General features: G+C 46.4%; 1 pseudogene; it reads right to left on the reverse strand.

Moving 5' to 3' along the window:
* Positions 1-439: 439 nt before the first annotated feature.
* Positions 440-2,509, reverse strand: LOC125518088 (annotated as a pseudogene).
* Positions 2,510-23,029: the final 20,520 nt, after the last annotated feature.

Consider the following 23,029-nt stretch of genomic DNA (forward strand, 5'->3'; position numbering starts at 1 on the left):
AATGGTTGTTTGGTTCAGCCCACGAAGAGCCCACCGGCTAATATGCCAGGGGAACGGACGGGACGGAGTGGGCACGGGGTAGTCGCTTGCACAGAAATCGCGGCGCCGCGCCGGGGAGAGAGAGAGAGAGAGAGAGAGAGAGAGAGAACCCTAGCGACAGCCGTACACCGTCGTCCACCCCGATCCACCACCCATGGCGCTCCGTACCCTGGCGGCGAGGGTGCGGACTACAGCCGATGCGGTCCGCGTCCAGACGACGGCCCCTCGCCTCTCCCCTCCGCCCGGTGGCCGCCCCGACTTCCACTCCGCCGCCGCCGCCCGCCGCCACCCGCCGGCCCCTCGCCTCTCCGCTCCGCCCGCCGGCCGTCCCTGCCTCATCTCCAACAGGACTTTGGTACCTCCCGCTCCCGACCCCTCCTCTCTGATAGCTGCATCGACTTCATCCAAGTATGTAGAATGGTGATTGCCTGAAATTGTGAATGGCAAACAGCAATGCCAGTGCAGCAACTGTCTTCTCCCCACCAGATAACTGTTTCATACCCCTAAAGCACTGATTTTTTTGTGTGTGGGTGATTGATTCAGTGTAGAAATGGATCATCTTCATTTTCTAGATTCAAATATCGCTGTTCCTCTGAGTGGGCGCGTGTGACCTTTTTGTTAACTGCTTGTAGATTTTGTCTATGCCTTTAGATACATGATCAAAGGCTTCCATGAACAGCTCATACCTTCTTGGCTTGACAGAGTTACACTTGTCAGCTGCCACATGAATTAATTATTAGACCAGATTGAAGTGCTTCATATTGGTCCAGTGCTTTTAAGTTTGGGGCTGTGCGTTCAATCTCAGCCATGCATTAGTGTACCTATTTTCTGTTTGAACTCTGCCTCAAGTTTTTCACCATCAGACAGCCGCATAACTTGCAGGTAGATTTCAGTAAGCTGGCTGTAATCATGGTCAAGTTCTTGTGAGGATGATCCAGTGTCCATTGGATCATTTAACTGTAGGAAGCTTTAACTGCTCCAGTTCGCACTTCTCATCAATCTCCCGCTGGCGTGATCTAAGTTGATCTAGTTATCACTCCTTTAACTTCACGTGGCGATCCAGTTTTGCCAATGCAGCAGCAGCACTATCATTCTGTTTCTTTAGTTCACAAATTGTTGCCACGCATTCATCTGACTTCAACTTCCAGTCTTCAGCCTCAGCTTTCAGCTCTTCCGTCTGATTTGAAATACATCAGCATCAGCCTTACCATGACATTCTCTTTCTTGCATGCCCTTCAGCTTCTTCTCTAAGCTCTCATGTGTATTGTTTAACTTCGCAGTCGGATCATGCATATCTCTCTTCTGTTCATATTCCTGCTGGTATTTCAGTTTCGATAATTGATTGCTCAGCCTTAACTTCGTCCCCTGCAGTGCTTGAGCATCTTTCAGTTGCTTTTCTTCATATTCATGAATGTTCGTCACACCAACTGATGTGCTAAAATCCTTGTAAATCCTGTCCACTATCTCATTTGTTTTTTTCCTCCCGCTTTCTTACTTCTGTTCGTTTTTTGTAAGACGGCTTTCCAACTCCTCCTTTCCTGGCTCCAGATGGTCAATTTCTTTCTCAATATTATGTTTCTCAGTTGCCAATTTGCGTAGCTTGTCCATGAGATTATTCAGTATGACTTCGAGTAATGTAACTTTTTCTCAAGTCCAGTTATTTTCTCAGATACAGCAAGCTCCTTTCTTTGCAACTCCCAGGGGGAACCAAGTTCGGACATTTCAGACTCTAGCTTATGTTTCTTCTTCAAAGATTCTATTCTGCTGTCATCCCATTTATTTGATCTAGCTTCCATTGCACCGCTTAGTCCACCAGTCATTGTGCCAGATTTAGTCAAAAGAATCCCATCAACAGTAACAAAATTGTACCTTTCACCACATCAACATTTCAACTTGAGTTTTAGCTTCATCAAGTTTGTCACAGACAAGTGTATCCCCAACAGCATACAAAACTGCTTTCTCCAAAGCTCGATCAAATTGTATCACATCCAAGATCAACTGTGCAGATCCTCTAAGGGTATGCAACCTCTCGGTTATTGGCTTCACACGCACCGATTTTAAGGGAATAAATGTCTGGAGGAAGACGTTGTTCCTTCAAATACATAATGCATTCCTTTCCTGTGCTTCCATCTTCCACCACTACTGCATACATGAATTTGCCCATGGCAACAGTGACAGCAAGCTTGCATTTCTTTTGTTAGGGCCGCCAAAGTTCAGTCATGTGACGATGGACTCCTAGCATAGACATCATGCTTTTATACCTGTGATACTTAGTTCATGTGCGCATTTCTATTTATCTGCTATTTGGAACATTGATCCTAGCATAGGCATCATGTTTTTATACCCGTGAGATATATTATGAATTTGCTTACTTTGAATCTGCTATGCCCTGTTTATTTGTTATGTCTATGCACTTTATTTATCTGTTATGCCTGTATAGCTATAATAAATCACTTATAGAATCTTTATTTCTATTGTAGCGTACGAAAATTAACTTGCAATCAGCTAGTCTAGAAGAGTTAGAGCGAGAGGCGGCGTCCTTAAGGGATTGATGAGGTTGTGGAGTCTATTAGGTATGTATACGTTGTCTCCTTTTTCAACGCTTGGTATCGGATTATCTTATTGATATGTTACCACTTTTTGCATGAATTTTTGAAGCAAGGAGAAGGAGAGGTCCGATCTCATCATGAAGGACATCTGGGGTACCATGAAGCTGATGGCATGTTCAGCTGTTGTGGTGGAAATCATTGCATTCACCATTTCTCCAGTTGAGGAACCCAAGGAGATTGCATGATCATCAGTTCCCTCCCAGTCATATGAACTTTTTGTTTAAGTCATCGTGTTATGTACTGCAATTTGTGATTGCTATACCGGCATAACTTAAGATGTGGTAACTGTTGTGGCCGAGTCTTGTTGGGTTCGTCACTTACTTCAGGAGCTCCATCGACCTATCAGCACTGCTACAGTTGTTTTTTGTGACAATGTGAGCGTGGTATATCTTGCTCATAACCCGGTACAACATCGACGAACCAAACACATTGAGCTTGACATTTATTTTGTCCGCGAGAAAGTTGCTCTTGGTGTTGTTCGAGTTCTGCATGTTCCTTCTTTGTCACAGTACGCGGATATATTCATAAAAGGTCTTCCAGCTGTATTGTTTCATGAGGTCCGGTCCAGTCTTCACCTCGCTCCACTACGAGGCTCAGACTACGGGGGCGTGCTGATAATGCCCATCATCCAAGTATGTTTAGACTACCAAATATGGCTTGAGTCGGTTGTAGTTTCCCTAGTTTAATTGACTTGCAAGGCAAGCTCACCCATGTATACGTGTATATAGATATGATGCAATGAGATGAGGAGGCGTGCAATCTTGCAGCACCGATTCCTATCTGTCTTACATGGTATCAGACACCGGTCGTTCCTCTTCCTCGTGAACCCTAGCAGATCGATCCTCCTCCTCCTCCTCAAACCCCTCCCTCCGCCATGACACCTGAAGAGCTCGCAGCACTCGAGACCCAGCTGCAGCAACGTGAGGCTGCCGTCGCCGAACGGGAGGCTGAGCTCGCTCCTCAAGCCGAGGAGAAAGGAATCGAGCTCCCCTGCAGCCGCCATGAAGAGGCCCATACCCACCTCTAAATCATACCATCCCGCAGCATCCACCTTCGCCCACTCAATCAAAACATACGTCCCAGTCGCCCTTGATCTCAAAGACTCGAACTATGCTCAATGGCGCGAGCTCTTCCTTGTCGCCCTCGGACGCTATGGCCTCACTGCTCACGTGCTCGGCTTAGACGGCGCCTCGCCGTCCGACACCTCACCCACGTCGGACTGGGGCCATGACGACTTCACCGTCCTCAACTGGATTTACGGCTCCATCTCTCTTGAGCTGTTCGGAATCATCATGGCACCTAGGTCCTCTACACGGCAAGTTTGGAATGCCATCGACAACCTATTCCGCGACAACAAGAAGAGTCGCCGTGCCTACTGCGCCAAGCTCAAGTCCCTCGCCGACGCTCTGGCTGACGTCGGTCAAGAAGTTACCGACGAGACGCTCGTCCTCACCGTCCTCCGCGGCCTCAACGAGTAGTTCTCCCATCTGCGCTCCTTTCTTCCGTTTCAGGTTCCCTTCCCGTCTTTTTTACAGACGCGGTCAGCACTCGTACTTGACGAGACCTAGAAGAAAACCGATGCAAAAAACGCCGCTGCCACGGCTCTCTGGGCGAGCGGCAACAGCATCTTGCCACACACGGGTGGTGAGCGCACTTCGTCATGGGGAGGACGCAGCTCTGGTGATCAGCGCTCTCTCGGCTCCTCCCTTGGATCGTCAAACTCAAGCAGTGGTCGCGGCAACTACACCAACACCCGAGGCCGTGGCCGTGGCGGTCGAGGACACGGTCGCAATGAGCCGTGGATGTTCAACCCATGGACCGGGCTTCCGACCCGTACGCAGCTCCAGCAGCAACCACCTTCAGCTCCCTGCCAGCCTCGTCAATGGCATGCCCCTGGTGTTCTAGGTCCTCGTCCCAGCTCCACTCCCCAGCAGGCATATGCAGCCTATGGCTCTGCACCACGTCCACACAACATCACCTCGGCTCCACCAACACCAGTCTACAATGGAAATCAGCAATACGTCGACCCAGCTCTTTTGCAGGCCCTGAATGTTGGCGCCGCCTCTTCTCGCAGCGCCGCTTCTTCTTCTTTGTCTCACTACTCTTCATCTTATGGTTTCTCTCGAGCACACACCCGTGGAAGAAACACACACACACACCTCACCATGGAGAAAACCAGCTTTGCTTTTTACTCCAGGTGAGACACACATGGACTACATTCTTTTCTGCTCAGCCCCCTCACGGCTTCTTTTTCCCATTACACAATGCAACTTATATATACACAGAGGCTGGCACGGTGCCATGCAAAACTCACGCCACTACTTGACCCATTACTCCACTAACCACTCCATGCACTAACTAACTTGATTCATCACACGAAGCTAGCTATCAAATCACATGCAGCTAACAACCTACTTTTCCACGTTCAGCTCTCCCTGGAATCACTCCATCCCGCGGAGGACTCGGCCGGCCGGCCACTACTCAACCGACTCAATGCATGCACGGCCATATGACCAACCCACTAAGCAAAACTAACCACATATACAACAAGGTTAACTCTATCAATCACCCCCTTAACCTTGTTGTCTCTTATTCCTCTCTTGAAGCCCATGATCGCCGATGTCGTCGGTGCAACACGGAGACGGCCGCCAATGCCATCTTGTCACGCCTATTGTCGCCGACGCCGCTAGTTTCAATGAGAGCCACACCTCCCGTGCCTTCACCATGAGCGTGCTGCCGTGGCATGCTCCCTGCCGCATGTTTGCCACCGTTGCCGCAACTCGCCGGTGACTCGCCTCCATGGTCGTCACCGGTGCCGCAACTCGCCGGTGACTCCCCTCCATGTTTGTCGCCGGTGACGCAACTCGCCGGTGATTCGCCTTCATGTTGTCGACGATGACGCACCTTGTCGACGACTCAGACATGGAACTCCTCGGGGCAATGGCCTCCGCTCCATGGCCATCACCACCTTGCCGCGGTGCCGCAACTCACCGGGCAGCCCATCTCTCTCCATCGCTCGTGAGGCAGCTCGACGATGATGAAGACACGCACCGGCCGCTAGCAGCATCGCGCCGCTAACGCCGTCCACACCTTGCGCCGCCGACACCCACATCATATGGAGTCCGTCGCGCCACCACCATCGCCTCGGATCGTCAGGGCGGTGGCGGCTACAACGATGACGACGATAGAGCGACGGAGCACGCGCTGCCGGCGGACGGTGGCATCGAGGACGTCGGCCTCCTCTGAGCCGCGGCTTAGGAGGTGAGTGTTGGCCGGAATAAGCCGCGGCGACGGATCGGGCACGTCGGGCGCGTGTATGGGCACGCGGCAGGCGTGTCGGGCACGTCGGGTCCGCGATGGGGTCGTGTGCTTGTGTGAGTTGGTTAGACGGACGCGCGAGGTGTAGCCACGCCGGGCACTGAAACCAGTCGTGTCCCGTTGACGTGCGTGCGCGACGGGCGCGGGAGCTGAGGAGCGTGGGGTGGGCGTTGCGTGAGCTGCATTTAGTTGCATGCATGGCGGAATTAGTTAGCTCGTGTGAGTAGTGCTGTTAGTGGTGGCCGAATGCAGCGGCAAGCCAAGTCTGTGCGTGTGTGCTTGCGTGTGGTAGCTTGTCTGGTGTGTGTAGCTTGGATATAAAAGGCCCTCCGCGTATTCGTTGTAGTCTGTGGCTGAGTTCGTGCTCAGGAAAGAAACCAAGCGGCTGTTCGTGCGGTCGGCGGCGTACGTGTGCCGGGTAAAAGCTTGTTGTGTCCACTGTCAACTTCTCCTTCCTCCTTCCTCTTCTGTTGTTTGAGATCAAAGAGTGAGCGAGGTACAAAAGAGAGAGAGGGGTAGAGCTAGGGTTCGGCAAGGAGCGGCAACAACACTGAACAACATGCATCTCCCAGGAAATCAAGAGTGGTTTATGGACACTGGCGCCTCCTCCCATATGGCATCTGATCATGGTAATCTCTCTTCCTTCAAACCTACCTTTCAAACTATCACGGTTGGTAATGGTCAATCTATTCTTGCTACTCACATTGGTTCTCAAATTGTTCCCTCTTCCACCAGACCACTTTCTCTGAACAACATTCTTATCATTCCCGACATTATCAAAAATCTTATTTCTGTTCACCAATTCACAACTGACAACTATTGTGCAATTCAATTTGATCCTTTTGGCTTTTCTGTGAAGGTGCTCCCTTTCAGGAACGTGATTCTTCGATGCAATAGCCCCGGACCGCTCTACCCTTTATGTCGACCAGCACCTGCCGAAGCTCTCATCACCACCACCTCATCATCACTTTGGCACCGCCGTCTTGGCCACCCCGGACATCACACCATGTCACGTCTTCAACAATCGAAACTTATTTCATACAATAAAGATGGGCCGCTCCTTTGTCATGCCTGTCAATTAGGAAAGCATGTTAGACTACCCTTTTATGATTCTCAAACATATACTGTTCGTCCGTTTCAGTTATTACATAGTGATCTTTGGACATCACCGATCCCTAGTACCTCTGGTTTTCGTTATTACCTTATCATTGTAGATGATTTTTCTCATTATATTTAGAGTTTCCCCCTTCACAAGAAGTCTGATCTATATGCAACTCTCACTACCTATCACGCTTTTGTTAAAACACAATTCAATTTGCCCATCTTAGCTATTCAATGCGATAATGATGGAGAATTTCTCAACACTCGTTTAGATCTTTTTTGTGCCTCTCATGGTCTGCTTCTTCGTTTTTCTTGCCCACACACATCCCAGCAAAACGGCAAGGCCGAACGTGCTATTCGCACCACAAATGATGTCATCCGTACACTATTACTTCAAGCCTCACTACCACCGCCCTTTTGGGCCGAAGCCCTTTACACCGCCACTTATCTCATATAAATATACGTCCTACCTCTGCTCTCCAATTTTCTACCCCTTACATGATTCTCTTCGGCATAACACCACCCTATCACGATCTCCGTGTTTTTGGTTGTCTTTGCTATCCCAGTACATCTTCCACAACTCCCCACAAACTCACTCCTCGTTCCATAAAATATATATTTCTCGGTTATCCTCCACGGCACAAAGGTTATCGTTGTCTTAACCTAGCCACCCGTCGCATTATTTTATCTCGTCATGTTGTGTTTGACGAGACAACTTTTCCATACGCCATACCATCCGTTGTCGAGTCCACGCCACCATCAACAGAAGCTCCTCCCATCTTCCCGCATCCTTCCAACCTTTCACGTCGATCGCAAGCATCGCCCGTTATGCATGCACCTATTCCATCTACACCCACTACGCATGGACCTGCTAGTCCAAACATATCTATTAGCACATCTCCTGCTACTACACCGGATACACATGGCCCAACAACACCACTTAGCCTGGCGCCACCTCCCAGCCCACCATCTCCTCCGCCACCTCCTAGCCCACCATCTCCCCGCCATCTCCCAACATAGCATCTCCTCCGCCACCACCTATGCCCATACATCGCACGCGCTTGACAATCGGTCGCCTCCCTGGCCCGATAGACCGCCTCAGCCTTTCAGTCGTCGCCTCCTCCCCTATACCACATAATTATCTCACAGCACTCCGTGATCCCTCTTGGCGACACGCTATGCAGGAAGAATACGATGCTCTCACCATCAACAAAACCTGGACTCTTGTTCCTCCTCCTCCAGGTGCTAGCATTGTCAGTGGAAAATGGATTTTTCGACATAAATATAACTCTGATGGCTCCCTTTCTCGACATAAGGCTCGTTGGGTTGTACGCGGTTTTTCACAACAACCTGGTGTCGACTATGATGAAACTTTTAGTCTGGTCGTCAAACCATCCACCATTCGTTTAGTTCTTTCCCTCGCACTTTCTTCTTCTTGGCCTATTCACCAACTCGATGTTAAAAATGCATTTCTTGATGGCTATCTTGATGATGTCGTCTATAGTCAACAACCATCCGGCTTTATTAATCCTAACCACCCTGATTTTGTTAGTCGCTTGCATAAGTCTCTCTATGGACTAAAGCAAGCTCCCGTGCTTGGTTTCAGCGCTTCGCCACCTATGCTCGTTCTGTTGGTTTTGTCGAATCCAAATCTGACGCCTCCTTGTTCATTCTTCATAAGGGGAACACCACTGCATACTTACTTATGTATGTTGATGATATCATCATTACTGCCTCGTCTTCTACTGCTCTTCATTCCATCATTCATTTGTTCAGCAAGGAATTTGCTATGAAAGACCTTGGACCACTTCATCATTTTCTTGAAATCTCAGTTTCTCGCACACCTACTAGTTTGCATCTCTCTCAACGACAGTATATTCTAGAACTCCTATCTTGTGCTGGCATGAGTGACTGTAATCCTGTCTCTACACCGGTTGACATCAAAGCCAAACTCTCCGCTACTTCTGGTTCTCCTGTTTCTGATCCTTCTTTATATCGCAGTCTTGCGGGTGCTCTTCAGTACGCCACTCTCACTCAACCTGACATAGCTTATGCTGTCCAACAAGTGTGCCTCCACATGCATGATCCTCACGAACCCCATCTTCTTTTTATCAAGCGCATTTTGCGCTATCTCAAAGGCACACTTGATCTTGGCCTAACTCTTTCTTCTTCTTCCTCTCATAATCTCATTGCCTATTCAGATGCCAATTGGGCTGGTTGCCAGGATACCAGACGCTCCACTTCTGGATTTTGCATGTTTCTCGGTGATAATTTGATCTCATGGTCTTCTCGACGACAAACTACAGTTTCTCGTTCCAATGCAGAGGCTGAATATCGCGCCGTGGCTGCTGTTGTGGCCGAGTCTTGTTGGGTTCGTCACTTACTTCAGGAGCTCCATCGACCTATCAGCACTGCTACAGTTGTTTTTTGTGACAATGTGAGCGCGGTATATCTTGCTCATAACCCGATACAACATCGACGAACCAAACACATTGAGCTTGACATTCATTTTGTCCGCGAGAAAGTTGCTCTTGGTGCTGTTCGAGTTCTGCATGTTCCTTCTTCGCCACAATACGCGGATATATTCACAAAAGGTCTTCCAGCTGTATTGTTTCATGAGTTCCGGTCCAGTCTTCACCTCGCTCCACTACCAGGCTCAGACTACGGGGGCGTGTCGGAGAGTCCTGCATCCTGACAATTAGCTGTGCCGTATCCTGCTGATAATGTCCATCATCCAAGTATGTTTAGACTACCAAATATGGCTTGAGTCGGTTGTAGTTTCCCAGTTTAATTGACTTGCAAGGCAAGCTAACCCATGTATACGTGTATGTATATATATATATGATGCAATGAGATGAGGAGGCGTGCAATCTTGCAGCCCCGATTCCTATCTGTCTTACAACTGGAACTCTAGCTAGGGTTTGAAAACCGAAAGGGCAAGAGCGGCAGCCGCGGCTCTATTCCTCGATGGCCTTGACGATTCTTCGAGAATTCTGCCGAGATAACCGTATGTGTATATCTGGAAAAGTAATTTTCCAATAAATTAACTTTTATTTGCAAAAATATCAGATTTATTATAAAAATTCACCGGAAGTACAAAACACCTTAAACATAATAAAAATTATATCGAGGTCCATGGACGATCGAACGATCATTGTCGCTGCCAGAATGAGCCACCAATGCGCCGTTGTCGCTGCTCCCATACCGGAGCCGGCCTGACCATGTCGATGACAACCGGGGTATTCATGCACATGCCCCTAAGGGACAACGTCCCGGAGCCGCGGTCGTCGTCGTTGATCCTTCAATTGATATGAAGTACACTAAATATCGTTGTTGCATACGCACGACGAGAAATCCTAACCTCGCTGCCCCAAGGAGCTGGCAGAAATCTACGCAGGAGTTCCGTCTAATTCATCCTCATGGACGAACTTGAGGGGGATCGTAACCCGAAAGACTGGCTCGAAGAAGAAGCGTCGACATCCGTCCAAACGTCGCCCTTGCGGGGACTAAAACCCTACCTATGTACTAGCAGGAGCAGAGGCACCAGAAATCTCATCCCCGCTACCGGCCTCCAGAGTGGCAGGTGGAGAGGGAGGCGAATTCACGGGCTCGTCGGCGGAGATCGAGGGGAGGAAGGTTTTCCCTAGTGAAAGAGCACGGTGCCCTCATGCTTGGTTTTGGTAATTGATAACAATTCCTATGGACTAATGGTTGCCTTGAGCTATATTTGAAAGATTTTTCCATAGACATTTCTTGAAGTCCATTTGTTGGTTTCAAGAAGTTGGTGTGATGACCAAGGTGCTACTCAAGGTATTATCCAAAGATTGGTTATAGGGAAGACATGTTACAAGGTTGATCAAGACTAAGTCAAAGAGTGAATCAAGTTGATCAACACACAAAGCGCACAAGATGTACCGAGAGTGATCAAGTGATCCCATGGTATGGTAAGCATTGTCCATTACGTTTGTGTACTAACTCATGGTCTACGTGAGAGTTCTATGTGGGGTTAGGTTGCGGTGTGCAAGTTCAAGAGGAGCATCGCGAAGAGATCACTGTTTGGAGCTTGCCGTCCAATGTGGTGAGAATGGACTTGTGAAGATGTGCCAAAGAGTGGCTCACTCATAGTGAAATACGGGGGAGCAATCTACTAGTCTTTTTTGAGTGTGTGTGGTACCTGCAGACCAAACAGGGTAGTGTAACACTTTCACATAAGTATCCCAATGATTAGTCATCCCAACAAAGAGCGAAGGAGAGTATTTATGGAGGTGTTTCTGTCACACACAAGGTGTCATAGTTATTGTGTGAAGTACTGCTTGAGCTTCTGCAAATACTATTACTGTCCTGGGTAAACGAAGAACTAAATATGCTAGAAAAAGGAGGATTTAAAGGTGTCTACTAAATAACTAAATAAAGTAAATAAAACGAGCTTAAAATGTAAATGGTGTTTCCTGCAATGAAGAGATTAGGGCCCTGTTCGGAACTTCCCCACTCCGTGGAGTTCGGGAGTTGGGTTTTGGCAGCTTCGCCTAATTAAGCTAAAGGATGGTCCGCTCCGGGAGCGGAGTTAACGGAGCCGAGAGAAACCGAACGCAGCCTAGGTGCAGAGAGATTTCAATTCATGATAAGAATATATGAATTGTGTCAGTGCAATGGTAATACCAGTTGCCTTGTATTGTACTCTCATACTGTCATATCTACTTTTCCAAACACTTTTGCTCTTATTTTGGACTCTAATTTGCATGATTTGAATGGAACTAACCCGGACTGATGTTGTTTTCAGCAGAATTTCCATGGTGTTATTTTTGTGCAGAGATCAAAGTTCTCGGATTGACCTGAAAATTTAGGAAGAATTCTTGTGGAATATATAAAAAATACTGGTGAAAAAAGATACCAGAGGGACCCACCCAGGAGCCACAAGCTCAGGGGGGGTGCCTACCCCCCTGCGCGCCCTGTAGGCTTGTGGCCCCCTTGGACCTCCGGTAATCCTAACTCCATATATACCTATTTGCCAAGAAAAAAATCAAAGAAAAGGATTCATCACGTTTTACGATACGGAGCCGCCGCCACCTCCTGTTCTTCATCGGGAGGGCTGATCTGGAGTCAGTTCGGGGCTCCGGAGGGTGGAATTCGACGCTGTCGTCATCATCAACCTTCCTCCATCACCAATTTCATGATGCTGACCTCCAGGAGTGAGTAATTTCTTTGTAGGCTTGATGGACTGTGATGGGTTGGATGAGATCTATCATGTAATCGAGTTAGTTTTGTTAGGGCTTGATGCCTAGTACCCACTATGTTTTGAGATTGATATTGTTATGACTTTGCTATGCTTAATGCTTGTCACTACGGCCCGGGTGCCATGATTTTAGATCTGAACCTATTATGTTTTCATGAATATATGTGTGTTCTTGATCCTATCTTGCAAGTTATATGCACCTATTACGAGTTATGATCCGCATACCCCAAGGTGACAATGATTGAGATTCTTTTCGGTGATTACACTAGTTTCATGAGTTCATGTATTCACTAAGTGCTAATGCTTTATTCCGGTTTTCTATTAAAAGGAGGCCTTAATATCCCTTAGTTTTCTTATGGACCCCACTGCCACGGGAGGGTAGGATAAAAGATGTCATGCAAGTTCTTTTCCCACTAGTGCAGAATCGGGCTTTGGTCCCGGTTCGTAAGAACCTTCAGTGCCGGTTCTGCAACCGGCACTAAAGGGTGGGGACTAAAGCCCCCCCTAGTCCCGGTTGGTTACACCAAATGGGACTAAAAGGTTTAGGGGTTTATGGGTTTATAATTAATTTTTCCTTTTAGTTTTGTGTTTTCCATTTTTTTTTCATTTCAAACATATTTTATGCTACTACATATTGTACACGTTATGCATATATATAAATAGAATTTCTCGTAGAACCATATATATATATATATATATATATATATGTATATGTATTCTCCTTCAGGATCTATGACCTGGTCGAGCAAAATCCCGCTATTTCCTCTTGAATTGCTCGTACGCGATCCTCTGGTAGGAGCTTATCCCGCATCCTCTTCATCTTTAAAGAAGGAGATCAATATGCATGTATTAGTTGTGTGTATATATATTAGATAATGATGTAAAAATTATGAATAGTGTTCTGGCAAACGTACCCATTACTCTCTGTCATTTCTGCTCCTTTCGGAAGTCATCATGAGAATGTTCTCGCAAACGTAGTATGCACATAAATTATTCTCCAACGCCTGCTTCATGGCCTTTACGAGAATGGAATTCAATCAGATAATAATTAGTCAAGCATGATAATGGTATTGAAACTAGAATTAAAGAGATGGTAGAATCAGATAATAATCTCGAATACATCATCTCGAATATTATCAAATAATATAATCTCAAATACATCGTCTCGAATACATCACTAGCTAATACAGATCCAATATTATTGAAGAATCTAGTTCACTCGCGGTGGACACCCAAAGAGAAGGAACCATCACAGGATCATAGCTCGGGTGAGGTCCCTGAAGAACCTGCCAGTTATTGGAGAACCTGACGTCCAACGCAACCATGTAGCGACGGACGCCAGCCTCTGCATCGAATGTGGCCCACGCGCCCGCCACCAAAGAAGGCCCGGGTTCCTCACCAAGATGCGCGCTCCTGAAGGTAGCACCTCCCAGTGTCAGCCCGACGGAGCCCTGTCCAGGACATGGCGCCTCTGAAGCAGGACGTCATCGCGAACGAGTCGATGACGAGGATGCGGGCCGGGCATCGTTGATGTCGAGAACAAATTCTATGCAAATTTAACATTTTTTAAATGCTTGGATTGTGATTTCTTATATAAGAGGAACCTTTAGTCCCTGGCGAGGAACATGATTCAGAATCATAACGGATTCTCTTAACCTTTAAGGTATTTAACAAAATGGCGCTATTCGGCATGTGCAGAAAATGGTCCATATTTTTCCTGATCTCATCTACCCTTCTATATGGCACATTGTCTAGTATCAAAGGATTCAAGAAAACCATGGCTTCATCATTAGCCAGAAGTAACAGACGCATGATGGTATGAAGCTTTGCAAAGTTGTTTTGGAACAGAGTCCCGGATAGGATAATTAGCTTTTTGGTACGAAGTTCAGCAAGAGTCTTCTGAATATCGCTATTTGGAAGGCCTTTGCTGAACTCTGTACCAAAAGGCGAATTATCCTATCAGGAACTCCGTTCCGAAGCAATTTTGAAGAGCTTCATACCATCATGCGCCTGTTACTTCTGGCTAATAATGAAGCCATGAATTTTTTTCAATACTTTGACACAAGACAACGTGACATATAGAAGGGTACGTACATAGATGAGATCAGAAAAAAATTGGATCGACTTGTGCACATCCATAATGGGGGCATTCTTGATAAATCCCTTATTAAAGGACTAAGAGAATCTATTGTATACATACATATACTAATTAATTGCAAATACATAACAAAAATTCATAAATACAACATTAAAATATGCAACTTTTGCAAATACTAATTGCTATACATTGGATCAAATGTCAAAATTCATCAACTTTTTTCTATACACTGTATTCACACGCATATATATATATATATGTGTGTGTGTATATATGTATATATATATATGTATGTATGTATGTATGTATATATACTAATTTTATACATATTGGATCAAAATGTAAAAATTTCTCAAATGTAAAAATTCCTTAACTTTTTGTATATATCTAATCATCTAGTGAAAAAAGTCAAAATTCTTCTGAAAAATGTCAAAATTGCTATACATATATACTAAAACATACAAAAATACATATAAATCATCTAACTTAAGAAAATGTGTGTGTGTGTGTGGGCTCGGGGAGGGGCGGCCATGGGGGCACAGAGGGCGATGGAGAGGGGGAGAGGGGGGAGCTCACAGCGGGGCGACGGCGAGGCGAGTCGGGGGCGGCGGCGGCGCAACGAGGAGCTCGGGGCCAAAGGAGCGGGCGCGGGTGGCGTCCCGGGCGGCATCAGGCCGGGCTCGGGGAGGAGAAAGCGTGAGCGGCCTCGGGGATCGGCGCGAGCAGGCGCGGGCGGCCGGCCTCGGGGGCGGCGACGAGCCCCGGCGTCGGGGAGGCGAGACGGCGACGGCGCGACGATGTCGAAGAGGTCGAAGAAAGCAGAGAAACTGAAAATTTCAAAGTGTGAGTATATATATGCGGAGACCTTTAGTCCTGGTTGGAGCCACCAACCAGGACTAAAGGTCACTTTTGGCCAGCTGAAGTGGCGGGAAGTGCAGGCCTTTAGTCGCGGTTGGGGGCTCCAACAGTGACTAAGGGGAGCCTTTAGTCGCAATTGGAGCCACCAACCGCGACTAAAGGTGGTGCGTTGCCAGGCGAGGGGTGCGGTGGGTGTTTAGTCCCACCTCGCTAGTTGAGGGGAGCCAGCACCTGTTTATAAGCCCCGACGTAGGCACTGCATCGAGCTCCTCTCTAATGCAGGACTTCTGGGCCTACCTCACATGCGCTGCCCTGGTGAGCCTACTGGGCCTTGCGGGCCTGCATCCTGGCCCAACTACAGGTTGGGTTTCTAGTCGTATGTAGGCGGTTGTGGCCCAGTTGGCAGGCTTTTTATAATTTATTTATTTTTATTTTTTTGTTTTCTCCTTTATTTATTTTCTTTTGTTTCTGAGTTGTTTTTGCTTTATTTAGAGTTTCTTTGTGAATCGTTTTGCTTTAGGTAAAAAAATTATAAACTTTCTATTAGTGCCAGTAGTTTTCAAATTTGAATAGTCTAAATTTGAATTATTTGAAATTTGTGTGAATCACTAGTTTGTGAATAACTTTACTTTAAAAATAGATTTTTTTAGTGATGCCTTTTTCTTCTGTTTAATATTAGTGTGTTTTATCATTATATTCAATTTGGTAATTCTTAGGTTATTTAAAAAATGAAATGCCTTTGTAACAGATGAATTTTTGTTCGAAACCCTGGTACTTCGAAAGAGATTGTCCATTTTGTACACGAAGTGCATCCAGTTTTTGCCGTAACCCTCTCAACTTTTAGCACATGCTATGTGAGTGAAATAATGATATCATGCCAATTTTCAACCTTTTCAGAGTTCATTTGTAGTTATTTTCAATTTCAGGGCCATTTAGCTAAAAAAAATCAATAAATGCATGAAAAATAGCAAATGAAGTCAAAAAGGGTTGAAAATTGATGACGTGGCTTCGAATGGTGCATACTAAACAAAAAGTCTGGAGTTGAAATAAGTTTAAAAAAATGAAATGTCTTTATAACAGATGAGTTTTAGCCCCAAACCCTGATACTTCGAAAGAGATTGTCCATTTTGTACACGAAGTGCATCCAGTTTTTGCCGTAACCCTCTTAACTTTTTGCCGTAACCCTGATACTTCGAAAGAGCTTGACCCATTTGCACCGAAACAAAGGGACCTTCAAACCATGTCCATAGCCAAGTTCCCATATCTCCTCTATATAACCATAATATGTGTCCTTTCCCCTCTTGGTTGTTGCATCAAAGCGGACATCACTGTTTTGGTTATTACTCTTTTTATCTTGGGCAATCGTGTAAAATGTATTCCATTTATCTCGTAGCCTTTGAAAGTCATTATATTCGAAGATGGTAACTGGGACAGCAAGTACAGGTCATCTTCAACAACGTCGTCATGCATGGCACGTGTCTGCGGCCAACCGGTGAAAGCCCCCGTTTGTTCACGTGTAATGCAGTTGCCAAACTGCTCCGGGTGTTTGGAGCGTAGAATATTCTTGTGTTTCTCGATATTCAGAGCCACCAAGGCCGAGTTTTGTAGAACTGTGTAGTGTGCTTGAGTGAGAGAATGCCCGTCCATACATATTATTGCTTTCGGTCCTAGCGTGCCATTTCCACCTAGTCTGCCCTCATGCCGCGATACAGGAACACCAATTGGCTTAAGGTCAGGAATAAATTCAACACAAAACTCAATGACCTCCTGATTTTCATTACCCTTGGAGATGCTTCTTTCTGACCTAGCACAGCTATGAACATATTTCTTTAGGACTCCCATGTACCTCTCAAAGGGGAACGTATTGTGTAGAAATACAGGGCCCAGAACGACAATCTCTTCGCATAGGTGAACTAGGACGTGCGTGATATTGAAGAAGGATGGTGGGAACACCAATTCGAAACTGACAAGACATTGCACCAAATCATTCTCTAACCTTGGTATGATTTCTGGATCGATTACCTTATGAGAGATTGCATTGAGGAATGCACATAGCTTCACAATGGCTAATCGAATGTTTTCCGGTAGAAGCCCCCTCAATGCAACCGGAAGCAGTTGCGTCATAATCACGTTCCAGTCATGAGACTTTAGGTTATGGAACTTTTTCTCTACCATATTTATTATTCCCTTTATATTCGACGAGAAGCCAGACAGGACCTTCATACTGAGCAGGCATTCAATGAAGATTTCCTTCCCTTCTTTTGTAAGAGCGTAGCTGGCATGACCCTGATGTGTGTCGTCTTTTCCGTGCATATGTTGCTAGTCCTCCCGTGTGTCCGGTGTATCTTTTGTCTTCCCATACACGCCCAAGAAGCCAAGCAGGATCACGCAAAGATTTTTCGTCACGTGCATCACGTCGATTGCAGAGCGGACCTCTAGGTCTTTCCAATAGGGTAGGTCCCAAAATATAGATTTCTTATTCCACATGGGTGCGCGTATATCAGTGTCATTCGGAACAGATTGTCCGCCAGGACCCTTTCCAAAGATTACTTTTAAATGCTTGACCATATCAAGTATATCACGACCAGCATGGTGGCGAGGCTTCTTCCGGTGATCTGCCTCGCCTTTGAAATGCTTGCCTTTCTTTCTTATGAGATGCTTGCTCGGGAGAAATCGACGATGTCCCAGGCACACATTCTTCTTACAATTATCCAAATATATACTGTCGGTATCATCTAAACGGTACGTGCATGCGCGATGTCCCTTGTTTGTCTATCCTGAAAGGTTACTGAGAGCAGGCCAATCATTGATGATCACAAACAGCAACGCACGTAGATCAAATTCCTCCTGATTGTGCTCATCCCACGCACGTACACATTTTTCATTCCACACCTGTAAGAGTTCTTCAACTAATGGCCCTAGGTACATATTGTTGGGGAACGTTGCAGAAAACAAAAATTTTCCTACGGTTTCACCAAGATCTATCTATGAGTTTATCTAGCAACGAGTGATCGGATGCATCTACATACCTTTGTAGATCGCGAGCGGAAGCGTTCAAAGAACGGGGATGATGTAGTCGTACACGACGTGAATCAAATCACCGGAGATCCTAGCACCGAAGGGACGGTGCCTCCGCGTTCAACACACGTACGGAACGGATGACGTCTCCTCCTTTCTTGATCCAACAAGGGGGGAGGAGAGGTTGATGAAGATCCAGCAGCACGACGGCGTGGTGGTGGATGCAGGGCATCACAGTAGCAGGGCTTCGCCGTGTACTACGAGGGAGAGATGTAACAGGGGAGAGGGAAGCACCAAAGGCTGAGGTATGAAGTTCTCCCTCTCCTCAACTATATATAGGAGGGCCAAGGGGGGGGTGCGCCAGCCTAGGAGATCCAATCTCCTAGGTGCGGCGGCCAAGGGGAGGTTTCCCTCCCCCCCAAGGCACCTAGAGGTGCCTTCCACCATTGGGACTCTTCCCTTTTGTGGAAACCTAGGCGCATGGGCTTTTGGGGCTGGTGCCCTTGGCCCATGCAGGCCAAGGCGCACCCCCTACAGCCCATGTGGCCCCCCGGGACAGGTGGCCCCACCCGGTGGACCCCCGGGACCCTTCCGGTGGTCCCGGTACAATACCGATAACCCCGAAACTTGTCTCGATGGCCGATACTGCACTTCCTATATATAATTCTTTACCTCCGGACCATTCCGGAACTCCTCGTGACGTCCGGGATCTCATCCGGGACTCCGAACAACATTCGGGTTACTGCATATACATATCTTCATAACCCTAGCGTCACCGAACCTTAAGTGTGTAGACCCTACGGGTTCGGGAGACATGCAGACATGACCGGGACGACTCTCCAGTCAATAACCAACAGCGGGATCTGGATACCCATGTTGGCTCCCACATGCTCCACGATGATCTCATCGGATGAACCACGATGTCGAGGATTTAATCAACCCCGTATACAATTCCCTTTGTCAATCGGTATGTTACTTGCCCGTGACTCGATCGTTGGTATCCCAATACCTTGTTCAGTCTCGTTACCGGCAAGTCACTTTACTCGTACTGTAATGCATGATCCCGTGATCAACCACTTGGTCACCTGAGCTCATAATGATGATGCATTACCGAGTGGGCCTAGTGATACCTCTCCGTTATATGGAGTGACAAATCCCAGTCTCGATCCGTGTCAACCCAACAGATACTTTCAGAAATACTTGTAGTGCACCTTTATAGTCACCCAGTTACGTTGTGACGTTTGATACACCCAAAGCATTCTTACGGTATCCGGGAGTTACACGATCTCATGGTCAAAGGAAAAGATATTTGACCTTGGAAAAGCTCTAGCAAATGAACTACACGATCTTGTGCTATGCTTAGGATTAGGTCTTGTCCATCACATCATTCTCCTAATGATGTGATCCCGTTATCAATGACATCCAATGTCCATCGCCAGGAAACCATGACTATCTGTTGATCAACGAGCTAGTCAACTAGAGGCTTACTAGGGACATATTATGGTCTATGTATTCACACGTGTATTACGATTTCCGGATAATACAGTTATAGCATGAATAAAGACAATTATCATGATCAAAGAAATATAATAATAATACTTTTATTATTGCCTCTAGGGCATATTTCCAACAGTCTCCCACTTGCACTAGAGTCAATAATCTAGTTACATTGTGATGAATCGAACACCCATGGAATTCTGGTGTTGATCATGTTTTGCCCTAGGGAGAGGTTTAGTCAACGGATCTGCTATATTCAGGTCCGTATGTACTTTACAAATCTCTATGTCTCCATCTTGAACATTTTCACGAATGGAGTTGAAGCGACGCTTGATGTGCCTTGTCTTCTTGTGAAACCTGGGCTCCTTGGCAAGTGCAATAGCTCCAGTGTTGTCACAAAAGAGTTTGATTGGCCCCGACGCATTGGGTATGACTCCTAGGTCGGTGATGAACTCCTTCACCCATATGCTTCATGTGCTGCCTCCGAGGCTGCCATGTACTCCGCTTCACATGTAGATCCCGCCACGACGCTCTGTTTGCAGCTGCACCAGCTCACTGCTCCACCATTCAACATATACACGTATCCGGTTTGTGACTTAGAGTCATCCAGATCTGTGTCGAAGCTAGCGTCGACGTAACCCTTTACGACGAGCTCTTCGTCACCTCCATAAACGAGAAACATTTCCTTAGTCCTTTTCAGGTACTTCAGGATATTCTTGACCGCTGTCCAGTGTTCCTTGCCGGGATTACTTTGGTACCTTCCTACCAAACTTACGGCAAGGTTTACATCAGGTCTGGTACACAGCATGGCATACATAATAGAACCTATGGCTGAGGCATAGGGGATGACACTCATCTCTTCTATATCTTCTGCCGTGGTCGGCATTGAGCGAGCTCAATTCACACCTTGCAAAACAGGCAAGCCCTTCTTGGACTGATCCATTTGAACTTCTTCAAAATCTTATCAAGGTATGTGCTTTGTGAAAGACCTATGAGGCGTCTTGATCTATCTCTATAGATCTTGATGCCTAATATATAAGCAGCTTCTCCAAGGTCCTTCATTGAAAAACTCTTATTCAAGTAGGCCTTGATGCTGTCCAAGAGTTCTATATCATTTCCCATCAAAAGTATGTCATCTACATATAATATGAGAAATGCTACAGAGCTCCCACTCACTTTCTTGTAAACGCAGGCTTCTCCATAAGTCTGCGTAAACCCAAACGCTTTGATCATCTCATCAAAGCGAATGTTCCAACTCCGAGATGCTTGCACCAGCCCATAAATCGAGCGTTGGAGCTTGCACACCTTGTCAGCATTCTTAGGATCGACAAAACCTTCCGGCTGCATCATATACAATTCTTCCTTAAGGAAACCATTAAGGAATGCCGTTTTGACGTCCATTTGCCATATCTCATAATCGTAGAATGCGGCAATAGCTAACATGATTCGGACGGACTTTAGCTTCGCTACCGGTGAGAACGTCTCATCATAGTCAACCCCTTGAACTTGTCGACAACCCTTAGCGACAAGCCTAGCTTTATAGATGGTCACATTACCATCCGCGTCTGTCTTCTTCTTAAAGATCCATTTATTTTCTATGGCTCGCCGCTCAACACGGGCAAGTCAGTCAAAGTCCATACTTCGTTTTCATACATGGATCCTATCTCGGATTTCATGGCTTCTAGCCATTTGTTGGAATCCGGGCCCGCCATCGCTTCTTCATAGTTCGAAGGTTCACCTGTTGTCTCAACAACATGATTTCCAAGATAGGGTTGCCGTACCACTGGTGCGGAATGGTGTCCTTGTGACCTTCGAATTTCAGTAGGAGCTTGATCAGAAGTATCTTGATCATTATCATTAACTTCCTCTCTAGTCGGTGCAGGCACCTCAGGAACATTTTCATGAGCTGCGCCACTTACCGATTCAAGAGGTAATACTTCATTAAGTTCTACTTTCCTCCCACTTACTTCTTTCGAGAGAAACTCCTTCTCTAGAAAGGATCCGTTCTTGGCAATAAAGATCTTGCCTTCGGATCTGAGGTAGAAGGTATACCCAATAGTTTCTTTAGGGTATCCTATGAAGACGCATTTTTTCGACTTGGGTTCGAGCTTTCAGGTTGAGTTCTTGACATAAGCATCGCATCCCCAAACTTTTAGAAACGACAACTTAGGTTCTTCCCAAACCATAATTCATTACGGTGTCCGTTCTCAACGGATTTCGACGGAGCCTATTTAAAAGTGAAATGCGGCAGTCTCCTAAAGCATAGCCCCAAAAAGATAGCGGTAAATCAGTAAGAGACATCAATAGATCGCACCATCATCCAATAGAGTGCTGATTACGATGTTCGGACACACCGTTACGCTGAGGTGTTCCAGGCGGCGTGAGTTGTGAAAGTATTACACATTTTCTTAAGTGTGTGCCAAATTCGTGACTCAAGTATTCTCCTCCCATGATCTGATCGTAAAGAACTTGATTTTCCTGTCACGTTGATTTCAACCTCCTCTGAAATTCCTTGAACTTTTCAAAGGTTCAGACTTGTGTTTCATTAAGTAGACATACCCATATCTACTCAAGTCATCAGTGAGGGTGAGAACATAACGATAGCCACCACGAGCCTCAACACTCATTGGACCGCACACATCAGTATGTATGATTTCCAATAAGTTGGTTGCTCGCTCCATTGTTCCTGAGAACGGAGTCTTGGTCATTTTTCCCATGAGGCATGGTTCGCACGTGTCAAATGATTCATAATCAGAGACTCTAAAAAGTCCATCTGCATGGAGCTTCTTCATGCGTTTGACACCTATGTGACCAAGGCGGCAGTGCCACAAGTATGTGGGACTATCATTATCAACCTTACATCTTTTGGTACTCACACTATGAATATGTGTAGTAATACGCTCGAGATTCATTAAGAATAAACCATTTGACCATCGGAGCATGACCATAAAACATATCTCTCATATAAATAGAACAACCATTATTCTCGGATTTAAATGAGTAGCCATCTCGATTAAACGAGATCCCGATACAATGTTCATGCTCAAAGCTGGCAGTAAATAACAATTATTGAGGTTTAAAACTAATCCCGTAGGTAAATGTAGAGGGCAGCGTGCCGACGGCGATCACATCGACCTTGGAACCATTCCCGACGCGCATCGTCACCTCGTCCTTCGCCAGTCTCCGTTTATTCCGCAGCTCCTGCTGTGAGTTACAAATATGAGCAACGGCACCGGTATCAAATACCCAGGAGTTACT

This window comes from Triticum urartu, chromosome 7 (assembly GCF_003073215.2).
Source record: "Triticum urartu cultivar G1812 chromosome 7, Tu2.1, whole genome shotgun sequence".
Classification (NCBI taxonomy): Eukaryota; Viridiplantae; Streptophyta; class Magnoliopsida; order Poales; family Poaceae; genus Triticum; species Triticum urartu.